This window comes from Schistocerca serialis, chromosome 2 (genome assembly GCF_023864345.2).
Source record: "Schistocerca serialis cubense isolate TAMUIC-IGC-003099 chromosome 2, iqSchSeri2.2, whole genome shotgun sequence".
Lineage (NCBI taxonomy): Eukaryota > Metazoa > Arthropoda > Insecta > Orthoptera > Acrididae > Schistocerca > Schistocerca serialis.
In genome coordinates, this window is record NC_064639.1 from 844,025,337 (window position 1) to 844,049,180 (window position 23,844).

The 23,844-nt window shown below is 44.3% G+C and overlaps 1 pseudogene; it reads right to left on the reverse strand.

Moving 5' to 3' along the window:
* Nucleotides 1-358: 358 nt before the first annotated feature.
* Nucleotides 359-476, reverse strand: LOC126458997 (5S ribosomal RNA; annotated as a pseudogene).
* Nucleotides 477-23,844: the final 23,368 nt, after the last annotated feature.

Here is a 23,844-nt window from a genome sequence, read left to right on the forward strand (position 1 = left end):
TGCGGTCTTAGGCGTGTTGCCACGGTTCGCGCGGCTCCCCCCGTCGGAGGTTCGAGTGTTCCCTCGGGCATGGGTGTGTGTGTTGTCCTTAGCGTAAGTCAGTTTAAGTTTAGTGCGTAAGCCTAGGGACCGATGAACTCAGCAGTTTGGTCCCATAGGAACGTATCTCAAATTTACAAAATTACCGACCGGCCGCTGTGTCATCCTCAGCCCTTAGGCGTCACTGGATGCGGATATCGAGGGGTATGTCGTCAGCACACCGCTCTCCCGGACGTATGTCAGTTTACGAGACCGGAGCTGCTACTCCTCAATCAAGTAGCTCCTCAGTTTGCCTCACAAGGGCTGAGTGCACCCCGCTTGCCAACAGCGCTCGGCAGACCGGATGGTCACCCATCCAAGTGCTAGCCCAGCCCGACAGCGCTTAACTTCGGTGACCTGAGAAGAACCGGTGTTACCACTGCGGCAAGGCCGTTGGCTTGCAATTACTAGCGATTTTTAAAATCCTTTTTTTGCACCTACTAGTAAAATGCGTATTTATATTACTATAAACGTTTCATTTTAAAGATTTGAAACTTCGTATGTGGTAGCATTCTTATCTGATTTCCTCTTAAGCCTGCAAGCGTCGCCTGCCTGCGCATTTTCTAGGTATTCCTGCTTTAGGCACAGATGGTTTCGGCCTAATTTCACGTTGGTTTGTAGCACTACACACTTGTTGACGTGAAAGACAACAAAATACACCACGACTAGTGGTTGTTTACAATCTCTTTGCTAAATGTGCGTCTAGAAACATTGATACAGTATAAAATTCTTTTTACAACAGTTTAACTGGCATAAGACAGTTGCGAAATACAAATGAAATTTTAGTTTGATGACTTGGACCGTCTCCCCCTACCATATTGATCAGGCTTGCTTTACTTCGAGGTGTCCATACGATGACGTTCGCTGTATGTTATGAGAGACCCTTTCTCGACTAAGCCATTGCATAATTCGAGTTTGACAAGCGTGTTGATAAGGCCTTTATGTAATAAACCTATCGAAATGCTGATCGCTTTACAAGACAGTGCCCCAGTAGATAATGTGCTGTATTTCCGGAGCTTCCTAAGCCAATGATCAATTGTCGTTTACCCATCCCACAGTTCTTCGTTGTAACTCCCAACCGTACCAAATCACAAATTAATCGTCGTCATGCCAGGTGTTCGTGTACTGTGTAATCTAGCTGCAAACCTAGAGTCCTAGATCCACATTACCACTAGCTATCCCGACTGCCAAGAACGTAGATCCACTCATTTGACTGGGTATAAGATCACCAATTATTCTAAATTTGAATTTACTATACAAATATTTGGCGTTTGTAGTAAAACAATTTATGGTAATCAGAGCTTTAGGAAAACACGTTTTTTTGTTCTTGCGCTTAATGCACGTATTTTTGTTTTAACTAAGATAGTCTATTAGTAAAGCTAACTTTCACCAATTAGGGAAAAAGAATACAAAATCAGTAACCGTTCTTTATTTTTCAGTCAATTTTGTCAATAAAAAGTAAAATCCAACAACTTTACACTAATATAAGTTAAAAGATTGAGTTCCTGGTATCAATCTATATCATGGATGAACAGTTGATTAACCAGGAGTCATTTGATCTGATGAGAGGCATTTGAAAGCAGATACAACCGCAATTGTAAAATCAACTGTGGGAACATATCTCCTGTGTTAAAAAATGCGTCCGACATTCATATGGCAATAATGAAAGAATCAGAACAGGATTTACAATATCAGTCATTATTGACCAGTGCTAGAAGAGTGTTATAGCTTTTACTTCAAACGAGAGAGTTACGTCTGACGCTGAAGAAGATGAGGAAATACGGGTTCCAATGTGCTGGTTGTGTGGTAACGTCTCTCGACAAGAACATATTTTCTGTTTATGACAAAATTCCGAGTAAAACAATAATGCAGCTTCACTTTTATGGAATTCTAAAAACACTGGATGTGGTGTGTATGTATGTCTGAAAACTATGAAAGGAACACTCGGTATTTTCTAGTACATACCATACGGAGTACCTGAAAGTCCTGTTACAACGTTCTTTGTAATGTAGTGCGGACGGAGAAAAAAACGTTTTGAGTATTGGCTCACGAGCAGGTATGTTCCGTTTCTTTGCAACGATTTCGGTTATGTACCCCATCAATTCTGCAACCCTTATACAGGTTTTGCAGTTTTGTTTTTGGATATGGATTTCACATCTGTAATAGTTGTGCCCTTACCTCGTATACTCGTACGAAATTTTTATTAGTTGGCAGCATTACTTGCTGCTTTTCTCCCACACTCATGCGTAAAATGTAAAGTGCTGTGATCATACCAGTTTTATCATGATGTGTTCTTGTAACACCCAAGGGTACGAAATTAGGTAATTGCTAGACGCTGAAATAAAGAATTTATTTCGAAATAGCTACGAATGAAAGGAAACGAAAACTGATTCCTCTAATAAATTTACAACGGCTACGGTCACATACACTCCTGGAAATTGAAATAAGAACACCGTGAATTCATTGTCCCAGGAACGGGAAACTTTATTGACACATTCCTGGGGTCCGATACATCACATGATCACACTGACAGAACCACAGGCACATAGACACAGGCAACAGAGCATGCACAATGTCGGCACTAGTACAGTGTATATCCACCTTTCGCAGCAATGCAGGCTGCTATTCTCCCATGGAGACGATCGTAGAGATGCTGGATGTAGTCCTGTGGAACGGCTTGCCATGCCATTTCCACCTGGCGCCTCAGTTGGACCAGCGTTCGTGCTGGACGTGAAGACCGCGTGAGACGACGCTTCATCCAGTCCCAAACATGCTCAATGGGGGACAGATCCGGACATCTTGCTGGCCAGGGTAGTTGACTTACACCTTCTAGAGCACGTTGGGTGGCACGGGATACATGCGGACGTGCATTGTCCTGTTGGAACAGCAAGTTCCCTTGCCGCTCTAGGAATGGTAGAACGATGGGTTCGATGACGGTTTGGATGTACCGTGCACTATTCAGCGTCCCCTCGACGATCACCAGTGGTGTACGGCCAGTGTAGGAGATCGCTCCCCACACCATGATGCTGGGTGTTGGCCCTGTGTGCCTCGGTCGTATGCAGTCCTGATTGTGGCGCTCACCTGCACGGCGCCAAACACGCATACGACCATCATTGGCACCAAGGCAGAAGCGACTCTCATCGCTGAAGACGACACGTCTCCATTCGTCCCTCCATTCACGCCTGTCGCGACACCACTGGAGGCGGGCTGCACGATGTTGGGGCGTGAGCGGAAGACGGCCTAACGGTGTGCGGGACCGTAGCCCAGCTTCATGGAGACGGTTGCGAATGGTCCTCGCCGATATCCCAGGAGCAACAGTGTCCCCAATTTGCTGGGAAGTGGCGGTGCGGTCCCCTACGGCACTGCGTAGGATCCTACGGTCTTGGCGTGCATCCGTGCGTCGCTGCGGTCCGGTCCCAGGTCGACGGGCACGTGCACCTTCCGCCGACCACTGGCGACAACATCGATGTACTGTGGAGACCTCACGCCCCACGTGTTGAGCAATTCGGCGGTACGTCCACCCGGCCTCCCGCATGCCCACTATACGCCCTCGCTCAAAGTCCGTCAACTGCACATACGGTTCACGTCCACACTGTCGCGGCATGCTACCAGTGTTAAAGACTGCGATGGAGCTCCGTATGCCACGGCAAACTGGCTGACACTGACGGCGGCGGTGCACAAATGCTGCGCAGCTAGCGCCATTCGACGGCCAACACCGCGGTTCCTGGTGTGTCCGCTGTGCCGTGCGTGTGATCATTGCTTGTACAGCCCTCTTGCAGTGTCCGGAGCAAATATGGTGGGTCTGACACACCGGTGTCAATGTGTTCTTTTTTCCATTTCCAGGAGTGTATGTAGAAAAACTATTGAGTCCACGTCTTCGCATGTGTAAACAGTAGCCTGTGTGTGAAGAGAACTACAAACTAAGAGTCTTCATTGTCATGTGTGTTTCAAACCACGATCCACAGTACTTTCGTTCTGATGTGGGATATCATTTCCATACCTGATACAGGTATTACTATAGTAATAGATATTTGATGAATCAGCTTCAGTATAAAAAGTTACATTAAAAAAATCATTCTCAGTTGAAGGAATGTTTCCTGTGGTGACTTTGTTTCCATGCCCTACAGAGCATCATATCGTAAAGCCCAACTAATCACGGGCTGAAAATTGTATAAAGATCTCCTGATTGTCTGAGAACAGCCCAGATATGAGCCCAACAGAAAATCTGTGGGCACTAGTGAAACACACATTGACGGAAATCACAACGAAGGTGCATTTTATCGAGCGACTTGCGGAAATATGTCATTATACTGATGAAACTGAAAATCATTGCCCAGTTCTAATAGAATGCATCATAAGTAGTACAGAGTTATTACTAAAGCCGAAAGCCCTGCAGACAAAAATGTTGGTGTAACGTTTAACACTTAAAAAGTAATTATATCATATAAAAGTGCCATTTTTCAATAAAATTGTGCTTGAGTCTAATAATTCGCGCTGTAGGAAGAAGCTGAACTAGGAGGAGAGGTGAGGCAAGGTGATGAACATTAAATTCTTGCCCTGCAGTATATGGCGAAAGGCATGTGTAGCAGCCGCCCGCCCCAGCTGCAGGAGCGCTGACCTGTCTGACACTTGTTGACCTTCCGGCTATTTATAACTCTGCCACTTCGGGAACCATTTCCGTCGCCCCAGCACCAGTAAACGCCCACCGACGTATATGCGGAGCAGTCTGATAACCGATAACCATGACCTTTGATTGCTGCAGTAGGAACAGAAATAAACGGATCCACCTGTCGTAGCGAGACGTTTTACCTGCCGCCTATTACAATTGCTCCAGGTAGGACTGAAAATAACGAAATGTTATTTATTGTACATATACATTACAGTAGTACGAACATATACTTCAATTTCTAGGTTATTTGGTGGTACATTAGGTGAGAAAGTTAGTACGTAGAGATGCCGCCTCTGTCAGCAAAAATATCTTTCATCCGGCTGCCTATCGAGTCAAAATGAGTTTGGATGTCAGATACGGGCTGTCATTTTATGCTGCTTCAACTCTCTTGCAGAGAGGATCAATCGTAGTGGCTGCTGTACGGTGGGTTGCAAGTCTCTGGTGGGTTCATGAACAGATGTTTTCTGTGGTTGAGACTGGTGGCTACTACGCTAGCTAGGATAACATGGCAACAGTCAAACACTCTGTATTGAGGTATGTTAAGGTGGCAACGTCAACATTCGGTCTTGCGTTATTTTTTTGAAAGACTCTTGGCCTAAGGACAGTAATCAAGCCATGTTCTGTTGTGAAGTTTGACTGTTTTAAACAAGAATGATCGTTTGTAAATGGAGCTTAGTACCAAAGAAAATAAACTTTATAAAAGTAAATTGTAGCTGTGGAAGATGTATTTCGAGAAAAGGAATGTTGACTAATACTCCTTACAAACACAGGGAGTGAATTATCGTATTTATTCGCCGATACCAGGCTAGCGACTTTCGATTAGATGCCTTTCCTGTGCAGCAATCACAGTAAGCGTACGATTGCAGGTTAATGACCCATGGACATACGGATATTTTGGTCTGGCCGTGAAGCACGCACGAATTGCCGAAATGATAAAAATGGTTCAAATGGCTCTGAGCACTATGCGACTTAACTTCTGAGGTCATCAGTCGCCTAGAACTTAGAACTAATTAAACCTAACTAACCTAAGGACATCACACACATCCATGCCCGAGGCAGGATTCGAACCTGCGACCGGAGCGGTCGCTCGGCTCCAGACTGTAGCGCCTAGAACCGCACGGCCACTCCGGCCGGCTCCGAAATGATAAAGGCTGCCACTCGCGACATGCGGGATCCGATAAAAAATTTCAGTGTCGTCTTTCCATTCTACAGCCGGAGGTTGCCCGTATTTTAGCAGCCGCGAATACGTTCCTGTATGGAAAATTTTTGCCTCACCGAAAGTAATATCGGATACCAACTTATCTTGAACAATCTCTTAATTTTCTTTGAAGTGAATTTTTATTGAGAGATTAGGTTTTTAAAAGAAAACTGACATCTTTAGCCTTTTAGTTTGGCATGGTTACCATTGAAAAATTTGTGAATTAAAAAAATCCTCTTCCTGGCAAACGTAAGGTAACTGAAAGTGATATATCCTTACCTAATAATTAAACTATAAATTTACTCACCCAAACTGAGATGTTTGAATTTTAAAACTCCCGATCGTAAATCTGTCTTTTGCTTTGACAAAAGAAATGATGCTTCGAATTGGAATTTTGCTATTCGATTGCAGCTTTTAATATTTAATTTGCTCCTTTTGGAATTAAATTATTTCGTTTACAAGCCACCGCAGGTTTATTGCAAAGATTCATTTCTGTATCTCGTCTCTACTACGACCAACTTACTATCTTTAGTTCATCCTGTCAGGTATTCAACAAGTAATCTTTGAGGTCCGGCTATGCCAGTCAATCAACTCATGGCCCGCCTCGCTGAGAATTCTGGGTGTTAGTTTGAAGAAGCACTCTTGTGTTTCGCCGTGCTGGAAGTCTGTCATGTTTTGGAATCTGATGCTGTTGGTCGCTGTTTTGCTGTATGGTTGGGTGGTGATATGTAGCTTGGCTGTGTACAAGAAGAGCAATCTCGCAATACGATTTTGCTGCTCAGTCACAGCGATAGCGTATTTCGTGCGTAACTATTTTGTTGATTCGCATCGCGAAGTCACAGTAGCTTTTGTGTGTTAGAAGTGTCTCATATGTGAAGATTCGGTCGTTGTCGGAGAATGTTTCGAGGTTCGGTAGAGAATCTCTTTGCTATTAATTAATCTGAATTCTAGTACAGTCATTTTTGGCACACGTCGGACCAGTAAAACTTTGTCAGTACTACGCAACTCGTAAGGTTTACGCTTCTTTCGATTTTCTTGTGTATTATAACATGTTTCCTGAGCACATGCGTTACACGTGCTATTGCGATTGAATCACTCTCTGGGTTTCAGATACATGGATTCACAATCAAACATTCTTCCAAATCAATTTTTTTCTTTTTTTTTTTGCCACTCATTTTCCTATTTAGGCGAATTATGAAGACCTTCAGGCAGCAGTTGGAAAACGATAACTTGATGTGAAACCTGCTATTTGCCATCAGCAGTTGGTAGAATCTTTCTTACCGCAGTTAATATCGACAAGAGTAGTAATCTCTATGACTACACCCTAAGACACAAAGGCGCCGCACCACGAAGGAATTATCCTAATCAAACGGTAAATGTCAGATGTAATTTACATGTACAGACAAACAAATTTTTAGAGTTTCAGAAAAATTGGATGATTTATTCGAGAGAAGGAGGTTCACAAATTGAGAGGCCGGTGACACTACAGATGGAATGTGGACTTACTAGATAATTGGTTAATGAAAGATTTTATTTTACCAGACGGGTTTGCCTTAAAAGACGACGTTAAGGATATAAAATGTAGACTGGCAATGGCAAGGAAAGCGTTTCTGAAGAAGAGAAATTTGTTAACATCGAGTATAGATTTAAGTGTCAGGAAGTCGTTTCTGAAAGTCTTTGTATGGAGTGTAGCCATGTATGGAAGTGAAACATGGACGATAAATAGTTTAGACAAGAAGAGAATAGAAGCTTTCGAAATGTGGTGCTACAGAAGAATGCTGAAGATTAGATGGGTAGATCACATAACTAATGAGGAGGTATCGAATAGAATTGGGGAGAAGAGGAGCTTGTGGCACAACTTGACTAGAAGAAGGGATCGGTTGGTAGGACATGTTCTGAGGCATCAAGGGATCACCAATTTAGTATTGGAGGGCAGCGTGGAGGGTAAAAATCGTAGAGGGAAACCAAGAGATGAATACACTAAGCAGATTCAGAAGGATGTAGGTTGCAGTAGGTACTGGGAGATGAAGAAGCTTGCACAGGATAGAGTAGCATGGAGAGCTGCATCAAACCAGTCTCAGGACTGAAGACCACAACAACAACAACAACAAGGTACGAGAAGCGACCTTTTTTAACAAAAACTTAGTTTTCTGTAGGAGATTAAAAATGACTATATAGTTTTTGCATGAAATGTGTTCGCAGTTGCGAGTATTGACAACCATCAGATGTATAATAGAATGACAATGAAAATTTGAACCAGACCGGGACTCGAACCCGGATTTTCCGCTTATCGCGAGCCTTGTCATTAGGCTTTCAGTGCACGACTCACGGGCAGACCCAAACTTCCACATGTCGTCAACCTGCACTCGTACATCCATTATGTATATTCCCGTACAGAGGAGACATTTTAATTGAAAGTCACTTGTCTAGTGTCTTCGGATAAATATCATACTGCAGTGCCTGTGCTGTTCACAAGTACAGTGCAATGTTCCTTCGGACGTTTTCTCAGAAACTATCTACTTATAAGCCGAGACACATATTCGCTTATTTTTGACTCCTCTTCCACTGAGCGAAGTTTCTGGGAAATTGGGTTATGGCACTTGCCGTGTTCTCCTTGTGAGTGACAATTATGCGTTGTTTTCTAATGCTACGTTTCTAGAGTTACGTACTGTATTAACTGTGATCTCACTCTGCACATGTGGAGGTTATTTCGTATGTTATTACACACTGAATGCACCGATCTTTTAGTCCCGAGTAAGAACTACGTAGTCTCTACATTTCTTTTGATGTGATGACGCACTGCGCCGTAATACTTTTTCATGTATAGATATCTTTCAACTAATTTTTCCATTATCGTTTCATCGATATGTATAATAGGACTGATCTAAGCAGCTTACACCAAATTTTTGACGATGTGTCCTAACAGTTTCTGGCTGTACACAAAAAAATATCCTGGGGTATGTATTTAAGTCGTGAAACTATCCTGTATTGCCAATTTGTGCCATACAATTTTCCTTATCTCCAACTATCTGCGTAATCGCGTGTCTGAAGGTAGCTAACAACTTTGGCCGAAAGTATCAATCAGTTACAATAATGAATTAGGATCTTGACCAACGAAGTACATTTTCTGTAACAAGCAACTGTAAACACAACTCCATTGAAAGTTTGCCTTTCATTAATGGGAACTCAGCTAGATAGTATTCTTGATTATAGCTGTCGGGATCCCTACAGGTCTGACTCATAGCTTTCTGCGTAACTTGTCAGGGAGGGCGTTACCAAACACCGAGCAGCTACCGTGCTGGTGTTTCGTGAGTTACGGCTCCAGATATTGCGTAACTTGGCCCGTAACAAGTGCCTTGCGTAACTCAATGCTTAGCCGCTCGACGTAGGCACTATGCAGCAGGGGCTGTGGCTCTATGCGGCCTCTTATGCCGTCCACATAAAACTTTGATCCTGCTCGTGTAGCAAAGGGTCTTACGTTGGATGACCCTTATGCATTGCTTGGTCTCCAGCGTAGAGATAAAGTTATGCAAGAAGTTGCAAAGCCAAATGATTGCAATCTGACCACAAAGAATAAAAATAATCCCAAACGGTAATAAGATGTCACAGTGTTAAGTTTGTTCAGCGATGACAGCTGAGTCTTTTTGTGAGGGATACCAACAGTCGCCAATTTCATGCATTCGACATGGAATGTCTCGCGGATTCTATACATACACTGACGGGTATAAAACCCAACACCGAGAAACACTTAACGTAGAGAAATGAAACTTTTGGAATACGTTTGTCTCAGTAACATATTAAAGTAATTAACACTGCAAGATAGTAAGATATTCTAGGCGTGAGAAACATCATTACAAATGTGAAATTCTGATATATTAATAACTGGTGTAAACGCCAGAATGTTGAATGCAAGCTTGCAAAACATGCATGCATTCTCTCGTACAGCTGTCAGATGTCACTTTGTGGGATGGAGATCAATGCCTGCTGTACTTAGCAGGTTAGTACAGGGACTGTTAATGCTGGTTGTGGATGACGCTGAAGTTGTTGTCCGGTTATGTCCCATATGAGCTCGATTAGAGACAGATCTGAGAATTTAGCGCGCCAAGGTATCATTTCGATACCCTGTAAAGGAGGTTAAGTTACTAAAGCTATATGTGGACGGGTGTTATCCTGTTGGGAAACACCCTCCTGGAATATTGTTAATGAAAGGCAGCACAACTGGTAGACTTACCGGGCTGACGAACAAATTTGCAGTCACGGTGCGCGGAACAAAATCGCACATCACACTACAAATCCAGGTGCACTTCCAATGCTTCTAGGCCTCCTCTTGACCAAAACTGACCATCACTGGCACCGAGGTAGAACCAGCTTTCACCTGAAAGCGCAACAGAGCTCCACTCCGCCCTCCAGTGAACTCTCGCTTGACACCACTAAAGTCGCAAACGGCGATAGTTTGCGATCGGTGGAATGCGCGTTACAGGCCGCCTCGCACAGACCAGTCCTTAAAGTAACCGATTTGTTACACTTCGTTGTGTCATCGATGTGCCAGAGCCATACGCCGAACAGGATGGTCTTCCCTCTCGGTAGTAACACGTGGCCTTCCGGAGCTCAGTCTTCTTGCGACCGTACGTTCTCGTGGCCACCGGTGCCAGTAAGAGTTTGTAGTGGCTACATTTCTGCGAAGCATTTCTGCAGTACATCAAAAGGAACATTCATTTTCCCGTAGCCCTATTACACGATCTCGTTCAAACCCAGTGAGCTATTGGCAATGGCGTCTTTGCCGCATTCAGTCACTCTTGACTAGCTCACCACTTCCAACCTCAAAGGCTCACGAGAGTTACAACACGTATTTAAAGCAAACCTGATTTGAGTCCTCATAGTGGCACTACTCTTATTCGGCTGGTGCGAAATTAGAATATCCGACATCTCTCAATTATAGAATCGCGCTCACCAAGTTTCGTTTCTCCCTCACAACTCTTCCTTATTGTAGAGGCTGGGGGTGTGAGCTCTTCTGTGGCGGAGGAAACGGCTACTGAAAGACGATAAAGTTACGCCGCCTCCTTCGCTGAAACCAAATTTCATGCATTCCCTCCCACCACGGTCAATGCAGTGGCGTATGGCCTTCACTTAACGACCCATAACAGCGGCGTTAGCAGAAAAGCAACACTGCGTGAAATAACCGCATAAATCAATGTGGAACGTACCATAGACGTGTCCGTTAGGACAGTGCAGCGACATCTGGAGTTAATGGTCTATGGCAGCAGACGACCAACGCGAGTGCCTTTGATAACAGCACGACATCGTGTGCAACGTCTCACATTGGCTCTTGACTATATCAGTTGGACCCTAGACGGAATGGATAACAGTGGCCTGGTTAGACGAATCTCGATTTCAGCTGGTAAGAGCTGATGGTAGGGTTAGAATGTGGCGTAGAGCCCACGAAGCGATGGGCACAACTTGTCAAAAAGGCACTGTGCAAGCTGGTGTTGACTCCATAATGGTGTGAGCTGTATTTACATGGAGTGGTCTGGGTCTTCTGGTCCAACTGAACCGATCATTGCTGAAAATTATGTTCGGATACTTGGAGACCATTTGCAGCCATTCATGGACTTAATGTTCCCAAACAATGATGTCATGTCACCGTGACATATTTGTTCACGATTGGTTTGAAGAACTTTCTGGCCAATTGGAGCGAATGATTTGGGCAACCCAGATCGCTCGACAGGGGGGGGGGGGGGGACAATCGAGATGTCAATTCGTGCTCAAAATCCTGCACGGGCAACAATTTCGCAATTAGGGCCGGCCGCAGAGGCAACATGGCTCATTATTTCTGGAAGGGACTTCCAACAATTTGTTGAGTCTATACTACTTCGAACTGCTGCACTTTGCCGGCCAAAAGGAGGTCCGACACGAAATAATTAATTATCGCATGACTTGTCAACTCACTGTATATAGTGGAGGCTCAATACCCTGAAATTAAATGGTAGTACATTCGTCATTACATCAAAACACATTCATGGTGCCTACGAGAAGTCAGAGAGATTGCTCAAACTCGAGTGTGCCGTTACCAGTGGCACCAAAGCCACACACGAAACTTCACTCACGTATGACTTAACGTTTTATAAATACCACAACTCAGATAATCTACATTGGGAAGATGTGATTAATGCTCTTTGCCACGCGGGACATCTCACACGTTGCCAGGATAGTCATGTAAGTGTTAAATACCTAATCTGATATTCTCCAAATCTATAAATCTGACAAATTGCGAGTCGCAACCAAAGGGTCATCTGTGATGACAACACGATAACACATGGGTATTTAACAGCTCGCCAGTACGCCGCAATCACCTACCTTCATACACAGTAGTAATGCATCGCAAATGCCGTAAGCTTTGTTCATGAACTATTGACGTCTAAGCCTCACCAGTCTGTCACATGCCGGAATAAACTTCACATGATGTTCACTGCCTGCACAACTTTAGATGACGTACTAGAACAGAGCGTGCCCAAACAACTTTTTTAATTCTTTTTACAATTTCAGTTATTAGCTTTCGGTTCGTTCCCATTCAGCCACCTCAGTAACGGAAAGATGAACTGACAACATATTGGAGTCGACTTTCTTGTCAATCATGGCGATACAAACGTAAGGACAAAACTGTTCCGGCGTAATGTCAAGAGCCGGCACGCCAGGCAAGAACGTTAGAGCGGAGAGGGCTGTGAGGCGGCGTCAGCCAAGAGCATGCTGACCGACTCCTCTCCAGGACGACAACACGACGGCAGCGCCCTCTGCACGAAGACTAGGAGCTGCGCCGCCTGGCCGCGGCCCAGTTCGCCGAGTTCCATAGCAGCGAGTTCAAGAATAGCATCAAAACTAGTCATTTCGCTTCTACTATGTAGCATTGTCTTTACTGAAGAGGTTGTTTTTTTGCACGTCGCACTTTGCTTGCGACACATCATTGTAAATTCTCAGAGTTAAGTACTGACATTTATTTTCTGTTAATAAAATTTATTAATACGATTTGCTTGAATTGTTGTCTAGCGATCCGAGAATCAGGTTTAATAGGCATCCGACACCTGACGAATAGGCAGGATACAACGAAAACAATATTCAACCCCGAGTGGAGAAAATCCCTGACCCTACTGGCAATCGAACCCGTGCCCCTTTGGCCAAAAAAAACTTTTTGTGCCACTAAGACAGCGCGTCTCTTTCTGTGTCCATTCCGCTAAATCTCCAATCCTCGACTCTTTTCTAACAATAGCGTGTGCTCCCTCCCCACTGCTCGCGCTTCTTTGTTGCTGTGACGTGAGGAACCACCGTTTGCCAAATATGGCCTCTGATTGCAGTAACTCATTCTCTCTCGTTTACATGACCGGGAAGAACTTCTGAACAATGTTTTTGTGAATATGGTGAACACTCTCTTGTCCGCCACAGTCCAGCTGAAACTCGTCCAAGTGAACTGGTGTCTGCCCTCGAGAATTGCCTATTATTGGCCCCATCTCTGTATCCCTCCCTCCCTTTCCAAGCCTTGCTGGCTGTGCCCGCCACGATGGCTGTTCATACTTGGGGACCACCATCCGCAAGCTCCTCCGATCATGCTTTCTGGCCTCCCACGCTCCAGCGACCCCTGGGTTAATTCTGATAGGGTCTTTTAATAAAAAAAGGTATCGCCATACTCCTGTCGTTACTATTCTTATTGTCATGACATCCTGCATTATCTCACATGTTTTCCAACTAGTTATATCTCTAAATTATCATTCTTACTTGTGTAAATTGTGAATTGTCGTCTTGAGCAAGTGCAGTGTTACGACAGTACACTGCCATGTCTCACTGTCCTGTAAGAAACTGCATGTTTCGACTTTCTCAACACCACTGTGGTACATTGTAAACAATTATTGTTTACACTCTGTATAAGCATTACAAAATGGCTCTGAGCACTATGGGACTTAACATCTGAGGTCATTAGTCCCCTAGAACTTAGAACTACTTAAACCTAGCTAACCTAAGGACATCACACACATCCATGCCCGAGGCAGGATTCGAACCTGCGACCGTAGCGGTCGCGCGGTTCCAGACGGAAGCGCTTAGAACCGCTCAGCCACACCGGCCGGCTATAAGCATTACAATTGGTAGGCATTTTGGTATATGGAGACGAAGTGACATGTAAATAAACTGAAAATAGTTGACGTCAGTACCAAATACATAATAAGAGTTTTTACTTTTAAAATGTTAGGAAGCTCTGTTTCTACACTACAGACAAATTTAATTAATTTTCCTCTCTATCTATATAGATAAAGAAGAGTGTCTGTTTGTTTATAATACATACAAATCTACAGTTCTGTTCCGATCAAATTTTTCACACTCTACCTTCATAACCAGAGGAAGACAACATTCTACATAAGGTTTCGTAATCTGACTGGAAACATAAGAGTATATGTACGTAATACATAAAGGGGCAATACTGTTATCAAAAAATCTCTAAAAGTTCTTGGCCGATTTACTCCAAATTTCTACACAATCCCCTAATAAACATTTGGTCAGACATCTCTACTTTTTTTTTAATAGAAAAGGAGAAACGTTGGTACCAAACACCAGGATAAGTGCTTGACCTTTGTAATTCAAACTTACACGCAGATTCACCCCAAACTCCTATATTAACCTGAAACAATGAAACAAAAATAGTGAAAAATTGAATGCCTAACAATCGAAACTAACTGTAATCCCTATCGTAAGAATAACCTACAGTAGGAATCCCCGTCTTGGGTATAGTGCCATTCGACGTCACTAGATTCCGCGATTAGCGATAGCTTGAGAATTTGACAGAAATGTGATTGAAAATTCTTATCTATTGATTAGTTGCCGTTGCTATATATGAAATGTACCAGTAGAACTTATTTTAGTTCGTGTTTCAGAGTTATTTTTATTATTAAATTCCACAGGACCACGCATACCATACCGCAGGTCGTGGATACAGTACCATCAGCCGTCACTAGACCGCAGACCGATGGAAAGATCGAACAGGACGCGAGATTTCTCAAACTGTCTCGTAAACTCTTCGGACAGTTCGAGTCGTGCTCAGACACAGTACAGCGGCGCGGTTCCTTCCGTCCATTTACGACGAACCTGCACCTATCTGTGAACATTGTCTCAGTAGGGAAGCCGAGCGAAACCTACTGTACTTCGACGTGAACCAGGTTGCAATTAAAGTCACTAATCTACGTTTCGGGAGAAAATTTTCACACTAAATGAAAGGTTGGAAATTTTGTCCGTAATTAATATATTCTGAAACTTAGGTGAACAAGTATCACTGCCAAATCCGTGCTAGTCCTAACACAGTCACTCACAATCGCTTTCACTCACGTTAGCAAGTTTATGGTGTTTCATTTCCCGAAAACGTAATAGCTACAAAAATACGTATTGTTTTTGGTTGAGAATGCTCGCCAAATATTAAGTCTGTCGGTACCTAAAGCAGTCACAGTTTTTAGCCACCGACCTGCTCAATACGCCACGCAGAATATATGTCTTTTCTCGTCACAAAATTCACTTAAAATTCGGAAATTTCTACACACCCATCGGAATAATTATGCCGTCATTTTCCCACACTTTTGATGTATGAAACACGACTAGATCCTGCAACTTATCATTTCCATAGGAACTACTACTACACACGTCCGAACTGTTTCATGGCTAGGCTCCGACTCTTGTCTAGAATATTCAAAGTCTTCTCTACTAGCAGAAAAAGGCGCGCGAAGAATATTGCTTTACCATTGGTCAGTTTACTCAACAGCCAATAGCAAAACAACATTCTCCCGCGTCAATCCGCGCTTTTCATCAATAGCCAGTCGCAAAATAGTCAACCTAACGACTGCACTTTTTACCGACGTAATTATTTAATATGCTGAAGTTTTGTTTGTGCATAAAGTTATTTACTATTGCTATTTATACCTGAATTGACTTTCCCTTTACCATAAACTTACTTTACAAATCTATTCTACAAAAATCCCCTTTGTACACATCCATACTTCTTCAAAATGTTCCCACACTAAATCCCACTACATAACTCGTTAAACAATTATCTTCATATTAACCTTACACCACACTCACACAAAATTCATACTGCTAAAACACATTTATAACATTTTACCTACACAAAAAGACATAATAACACTTTATGAAAATACTAGAACAGTTTATGAAAAACATTCTATTACTTTACTGCACTCTAGTAGGCACAATCGAAAACTGAATCAGTCCCCTATCCAATATTCTCCTCTATCGGCTGATACATAAACTACGTGCGCGTCCAGTCTCGCGTCACCATCTGTCACTGTCCAGCTCTGAGACACATCTCCCACTTAACCGCCTCCAAGGCGGGATCGTTATACGGTGCTGCGCCTCAACAGCCCTACTTGAAACTGTGGAAACTGACCTGAAACCACAGCAGACGAATTCTTCCATAACACCACAACATACTTATTGCGAAATTGAACAACAGGTGGCGCAACTAATCATCTTTTCCTGCAAGTGCAAATGTGTTCATTCGTCGCATTCCGCTGACGCCCAGTGATTCAAGTATGCCCTTGGATCTAAACTAACTGCAGTTTTCCCGAGCGGCTTGCTTTCGCGATGAGTACCGGCAAGGCATAGGGCCAGTCATTTCGTGTGGCAGATATTAAACATCCCAAGCAATGCCAGGCAGTGCAGCTAGTATAATGTAACACTGAGATGAATAGCATTGGGTAACAAGCTAGTCTGATATGGAGCACGAACGGAAGATTCCAGTGGGCAGTCCTTGCTGCTACGCACGGAGGCAGCAGCAGCAGCAACAGCAGCAGCAGTCGGCCTGCCTTCTGAATGGTGTGCTGTGAATGCAGCCGGCAGTACACGCCGCAGACTGTGTGCTGTGCTGAATGGGGGGGCCACCCGCCGTCCCCGGCGGAGGGCTTACCGCTGCCTGCACAGCCGGCCGAACTCAATGCCTGCCATCCCCTGCAGGCGATCCTTCCAACTTCCCTAGCGGGAGTCTGCACTCGCCAGCTGGTGCGTACAACGCTCTCTCCGGTGTATCCAACACGGTATATCAACATGTTCATAAGCCCACTGGACGAAAGGTCACTCACCCACTGGCCACTCTGAAGTGCTATAGATGGTGTAGGACTTAACAGGCAGCCATCCTGCTCTCCACCACTCCCTTAACTTTTGACAGAGGAGTGATTTGTTTGCGCTAGTCAGTGGTATCAAATTACTGGACTAAGATGCGACGAGACGGACATCTGACACGTGGGCAAATGCGGGCTATCTTGCTTGGAAACGCCCTTGACCACATTGTCAGTGTAGCTGCTGAGTTTGGTGGTGGATAATTGCAGATTGTCCAACGTGATGATGGCGCCTGTTAAAAGGAGGGATGTATATTGAGGTGACAAAAGTCATGAGACAGCAATTTTTTCATGTACAGGTACCAGTAGTGTTGCGTACACAAGGTATAAATGGGCAGTGCATTGGCGGAACAGTCATTTGTAATCAGGTGATACATGTGAAAAGTCTTCCGGCGTGATTATGGCCGCACAGTGGAAATTAACAGCCTTCGATCACGGATTGGTATTTCGCCAGGTTAGCCGAGAGCGCTAACGCTCTGCTTCCTGGACTCGGGTGGGCGCGCCGGCCCCGGATCGAATCCACCCAGCGAATTAACGACGTGGACCAGTGCGTCGGCCACCCTGGATATGGTTTTCTGGCGGTTTTACACATCCCGCTAGGTGAATACCGGGCTGGTCCCCACATCCCGCCTCAGTTACACGACACGCAGACATCTGTAACACTTCCGCACTATTTCATGGTTTCCACTAGGCGCAGACAGCTGGGGTACACTGATTCCGTCCTGGGGGGTATGGGGTGGCGGCAGAAAGGGCATCCGGCCACCCGTTTAAATTAACCTTGCCAAATCCGTTGTAACCATGCCGACCCTGCGAACATTGCGGGACAAAGGCGCAAGTGAACGAAAGAAAGAGAGAAGATCACGGATTGGTATTTGGAGCTAGACGCATTGGACATTCCATTTCGGAAATCGTTAAGGAATTCAGTATTCCGAGATCCACACAGTCAAGAGTGTGGCGAGAGACTGCCATATTTCAGGCATTACCTCTCACCACGGGCTACGCAATGGCCGACAGCCTTCACTTAACGACCGAGAGCAGTGGCGTTTCAATTATGAGTACTAGCAGAAGTACATCAGTGCGTGAAATAACCGCAGAAATCAGTATGGGACTAACGTATGCGTTAGGACAGCGCGGCGAAATTTGGCATTGATGGTCTATGATAGCAGACTACAGAAGCGATTAGTTTTGCTAACAGCACAACGTCGCCTGCAGTGCCTCTCCTGACCTCGTGACCATATCGGTTGGGACGTAGACGACTGGAAAACCGGCCTGGTCGGAAGAGTCCCGATATCGATAAGAGCTGATGGTAGGGTGGTGTGACGCAGACCCCCATGAAGCCATGGACCCAAGTAGTCAAAAAGGCTCTGTGCAAGCTGGTGGGGGCTCCGTAATGTTTCGGGCAGTGTTTACATGGAACGGTCTGGGTCCTGTGGTCCATCGGAACCGATCATTGACCGGAAATGGTTATTTTCGGCTACTTGGAGACCATTGACTCTTATTCATTGACTTCATGTTCCCAAACATCGACGGAATTTTTATGGATGACGATGGGCCATGTCACGGGGCCGCGAGAGTTCGTTCGCGTTTGGTTTGAAGAACTTTCTGGACAATTCGAGCGAATGATTTGGCCAACCATATCGCCCAACATGAATCCCACCAACAATTATGGCTCATAACTGAGATGTCAGTTCATGCACACAATCCTGCACCGGCAACATTTTCGCAGTTACGGACTGCTATTGAGGCATCGTGACTCAATCTTTCTGGAGGGGACTTCCAACGACTTGTTGTCCATGCCACGTCAAGCTGCTGCTCTATGCTGGGCGAATTGAGGTTCGACACCATATTAGGAGGTATCCCATGACTTTTGTTACCTCAGTGCAGAAATAAATTTCCCGCAGCAAAATTCCGACCTCAGAGGAACCCTCCTTTCCCACTTAGTGACGTGACCCAGTTGATAGCGCGATGTACAAGAATGTACAAGAATTACAGAGGAGCGAGTTTCATTCCCCCGACCGCTCATTCCCATCCGCTTTTTTCGTGACTACTGTAGCCGAAGTAGCTAAGGTACGCCCATACAGTAGCACTGGAGTCAGGGGTAGCTGGTTCGATTACTGATGGTCCAGAAATATTCGTCGCTCATATTTAGTTGGCAAAAGAACGGAAGTTGGCGATGTACAGGTACCTGTCACCAAATGTTGCCAACGGCGTCCTGGTTTGAATGGTAAAACTCCACGGTGTCTCATAGAATAATGGTATGTTACACTGTTGGTGGTATGTAATAATTAACGGAATAATTGTTATATTTTTGGGTTCTATTCGTAAGTAGCTTACCAAGAGACATGAATTATCGTGAAATACATGCCAAAACAGCCGAGTCACAGTGATTCAATGACATAAGCTACAACACATTAATGAAGAAATATGGGGAAGTCGACTGAGTAAAACACTTGATATGTGGTACCCCAACCGATACTGAGAACAGAATAAAAAATTCGGATGCATTATTTTTCACCACGCTCTCGTATGATGATCAGGACACAGAATACCTGAAATTTTAAACGAACACAGACTCAGTTTGATCAAATTTCCTGGATTTTAGAGAATATTTTGCTCCCTAGAAATTGCGGCGAGTTAGTTTCCTGTATGGTACAGCGCTCATGACGCCGCTGGTGAGCATACTATACATACCGCCACCACCATCCATCCTATGTGGTACAGGCGGCGCAGAGAACCTTTGCAGTTGTCATCGACGTCGTCAGCCAGTTTATTGCACACATCAAAAAAAGTTTTGCATCACTTCGATTCTGAGAGTTCCGGAACCCGTGCAGAAAATTGGAATAGAGATTAACATAAACATCATATCCGCTCTTTTTATTGCTCTTGAAAATCACACATTGCATGTTGTACCACCATACAGCGAGACCTTCAGAGGTGGCGGTCCAGATTGCTGTACACACTGGTACCTCTAATACCTAGTAGCACGTCCTCTTGCATTGATGCCTACCTGTATTCGTCGTGGCATACTATCCACAAGTTCACCAAGGCACTGTTGGTCCAGATTGTCCCTCCTCATCGGCGATTAATCGTAGATCCGTAAACAGCCATTTTCAATCAATCCCAGGCATCTTAGATAGGGTTTATATCTGGAGAACATGCTGGCCACTCTAGTCGAGCGATTTCGTTATCCTGAAGGAAGTCATTCACATGATGTGCACGATGAAGGCGCGAATTGTCGTCCAATAAGACGAATGCCTCGCCAATATGCTGCCGATATGGTTGCACTAGCGGCCGGAGGATGGCATTCACGTATCGTACAGCCGTTACGGAGCCTTTCATGACTACCAACGGTGTACGTCGGCCCCACATAATGCCACACCAAAACAGCAGGGAACTCCCACCTTGCTGCACTCGCTGGACAGTGTAAGGCGTTCAGCCTGACCGGGTTGCCTCCAAACACATCTCTGACGATTGTCTGGTTCAAGGCATATGCGACACTCATCGGTGAAGAGAACGTGATGCCAATCCTGAGCGGTCCATTCGGCATGTTATTGGGTCCATCTGTACCGCGCTGCATGTTGTCATGGTTGCAAAGGTGGACCTTACCATGGACGTCGGCAGTGAAGTTGCGCATCATGCAGCCTATTGCGCACAATTTGAGTCGTAACACGACGTCCTGTGGCTCCACGAAAAGCATTATTCAACATGGGGGTGTTGCTGTCAGGGTTCCTCCGAGCCATAACCCGCAGGTAGTGGTCATCCACTGCATTAGTAGCCCTTGGGCGGCCTGAGCGAGGCATGTGATCGACATTTCCTGTCTCTCCGTATCTCCTCCATGTCCGAACAACAATGCTTTAGTTCACTCCGAGACGCCTGGACACTTCCCTTGTTGAGAGCCCTTCCTGACACAAAGTAACAATGTGGACGCAATCGAAATGCGGTATTGACCGTCTAGGCATGGTTGAACTACAGACAACACGAGCCGTGGACATCCTTCCTGGTGGAATGACTTGAACTAATCGGCTGTCGGATCCCCTCCGTCCAATAGGCGCTGCTCATGTATGGTTGTTTACATCTTTGGGCGGGTTTAGTGACATCTCTGAACAGTCAAAGCGACTGTGTCTGTGATACAATATCCACAGTCAACGTCTATCTTCAGGAGTTCTGGGAACCAGGGTGATGCAAAACTTTTTGTGATGTGTGTAGAATCAGGCAATGGACTTCTGTAGACTGTACCAAGAGCGACACTCTGCAATGGTATAAAGCCATGTTATCCTTGCATGCTTCCTAACACAATAAACCGACCTTCCATTAGATCGTCACCAAAGTTTTTTTTTTCCATCTTGGTACTTTCCAAATTCATCTGTTACCTATTTGTCTGGCACATGTTGTAAAGTTACCGTGTTCTCGGAGACCCCAGATGTCCACCTCACATTTTGATTAATGCACAGGTAATTAAATATCTTTAGATGTAAATGAATATTTAAATTCTCCCCTGAACTCATTATCCTTTTTGATGTAGCTGTTTGATTATGAACGCACAGAAAACGAAAAGGAATTCCCCAGAAGAGCATTGCGCTTCTCTGACGAACACGTACAAGGCGCAAGTTCTGTTGTTGTCACCCTTTGCGGGCTGTTTACGTAAACACGGCGTGTGACGCAGGTGGGCGCGACGGGCCGAAGGGACGCCAGAGTGCTGCCAGAGGGCGAAGTGGGCGCTAGCAGTCAGAGGACCTGGCGGTACGAGCAAAAATACTGATACAGTTAATGTCAGAAGGGGGGGGAGGGCGTATCATTTCGAGGGTGCAAGTGAAATAATGGAACAAGGTTTCTTCAACAAAGTATCGGACTTGATTAATCGGTGTTATTCAGCCGGTACTAGCTTTGTATGATAACAGTTATCGTCGGAGAAATAATAATCCACATTTCAAAACGAACGACTGTGGGTCTCTTCGTTCATTTAGTCACTTTCCCACAGATCATCAACAAGAAAGAAGTGACACGTTCAACCGAGGCTCATCGCAATATTGCAGGTAAAACAGTGCACTGTATTTGCATTTTATGGAGGACTCTTCTTGAATCTCGGAAAACAGATCATAACATTCTTTGAATTTTTAAAGTATGGAATTCAATGCTCAACAATAAATGTATTCAAACTTTTATGCAGAAATTTGTAAATTGTGTGAAAAAAAACTCTTACTTACGAATGTTTCTTATCACCATTACTACACTGGTTGTACATTTTAGCAGTAGCATGATTTTTTACGTTTCTGCAAGAGTACAGTGTCTCAGTGTATTACTAGCAGTGTGAAAGCAGGTGCTCTAAATTCCGATTACAGTGTCGCCTATGTATTCTGTTTATGAATACTTCAATTACACTACTTTTAAATGTGAACATAACTGCGCAAACTACACTCGAGGTATATGATGCCAACTACTCTAAAGTTAATCTGACAATCTAGAAATGAAGCTGAATGCAGAGAATGGTTAACAAGAATATACAGAATGACTTCCTCACCAAACAATTACAACACACTGGGTAACTGCCAGGTATTGAATGTCGTCTTAAAAAATATGTCACTCTTGAATTATGCGAAAAATTCGCCAATGAATGTAGTTTCCTAACTCTACCTTAAAAAATTCGTTTTGGCCCTACGACACATTCTTACCTGCGCAACGGACAACGCAGATCTGCTCAATTCTGTTTTACTGCATAATATGAAATTCTGAACTGCATGTTCCTGAAAGAGATCACTGCACGGCTGATAGCCTTATTCTTTACTTTAAGCAGCTTTGCAAAAGTAATTACTTTGCTACCAAAAAAATGCAGCGACCTGTTAATATTGCCCGCATCTCGTGGTCGTGCGGTAGCGTTCTCGCTTCCCTCGCCCGGGTTCCCGGGTTCGATTCCCGGCGGGGTCAGGGATTTTCTCTGCCTCGTGATGGCTGGGTGTTGTGTGCTGTCCTTAGGTTAGTTAGGTTTAAGTAGTTCTAAGTTCTAGGGGACTGATGACCGTAGCTGTTAAGTCCCATAGTGCTCAGAGCCATTTGAACCATATTTTGTTAATATAGTAGTGCAAGGCGTGATAAAATAGTTCTGACAAGATTTACATCTAAACTATAAGGAGAAACTTTGTGAAATGTTAACAGACGAATGAAAAGTTACTTTTAACGTGAAATTGTGTTAAGATCTTTTCATGGCGCAGAAGTGAATCGCGTTAAGATGATACTATAATCTTCCTCCTGCATTGTCGAAACAATGTAGCCGGGTTCAGAAAAATGAATTCTTCGTCAATAATGGACGGCATTATGAAGGTCGCGAATACTGATAAACAAAAATAAAGTAGATTTCTGGTCAGTCACATTTTTTATTTATTTATTTATTTATTTGCACTTCGCGTTTGGATGGTTCACAGCTTGACTTGAATTTAGCGCGATTGACTCGCCCAGTGCAAAGTCCCAAGTGACTGGAAATATGTGCAGGTAAAATCCTGTAAATAAGATGTGTAAAAGAAAGGACGCGCCAGACTGGAGACTAATATCCTTAACATCGGTTTGCTGTAAAATTATTGAGACGGAAAAGCTTCCGTCCACAAATTATCATGGCTTTAGAAAACATCGCTCGACTGAAACTCAGAATTTTCTTTTTTCACGTGCCATCTTGTGAACCATGGATGAAGGACAACAGGCTAAGGACCACAAAGGTAACAGAAATTAGGACCTGTACGGAGGCATAGAGACAG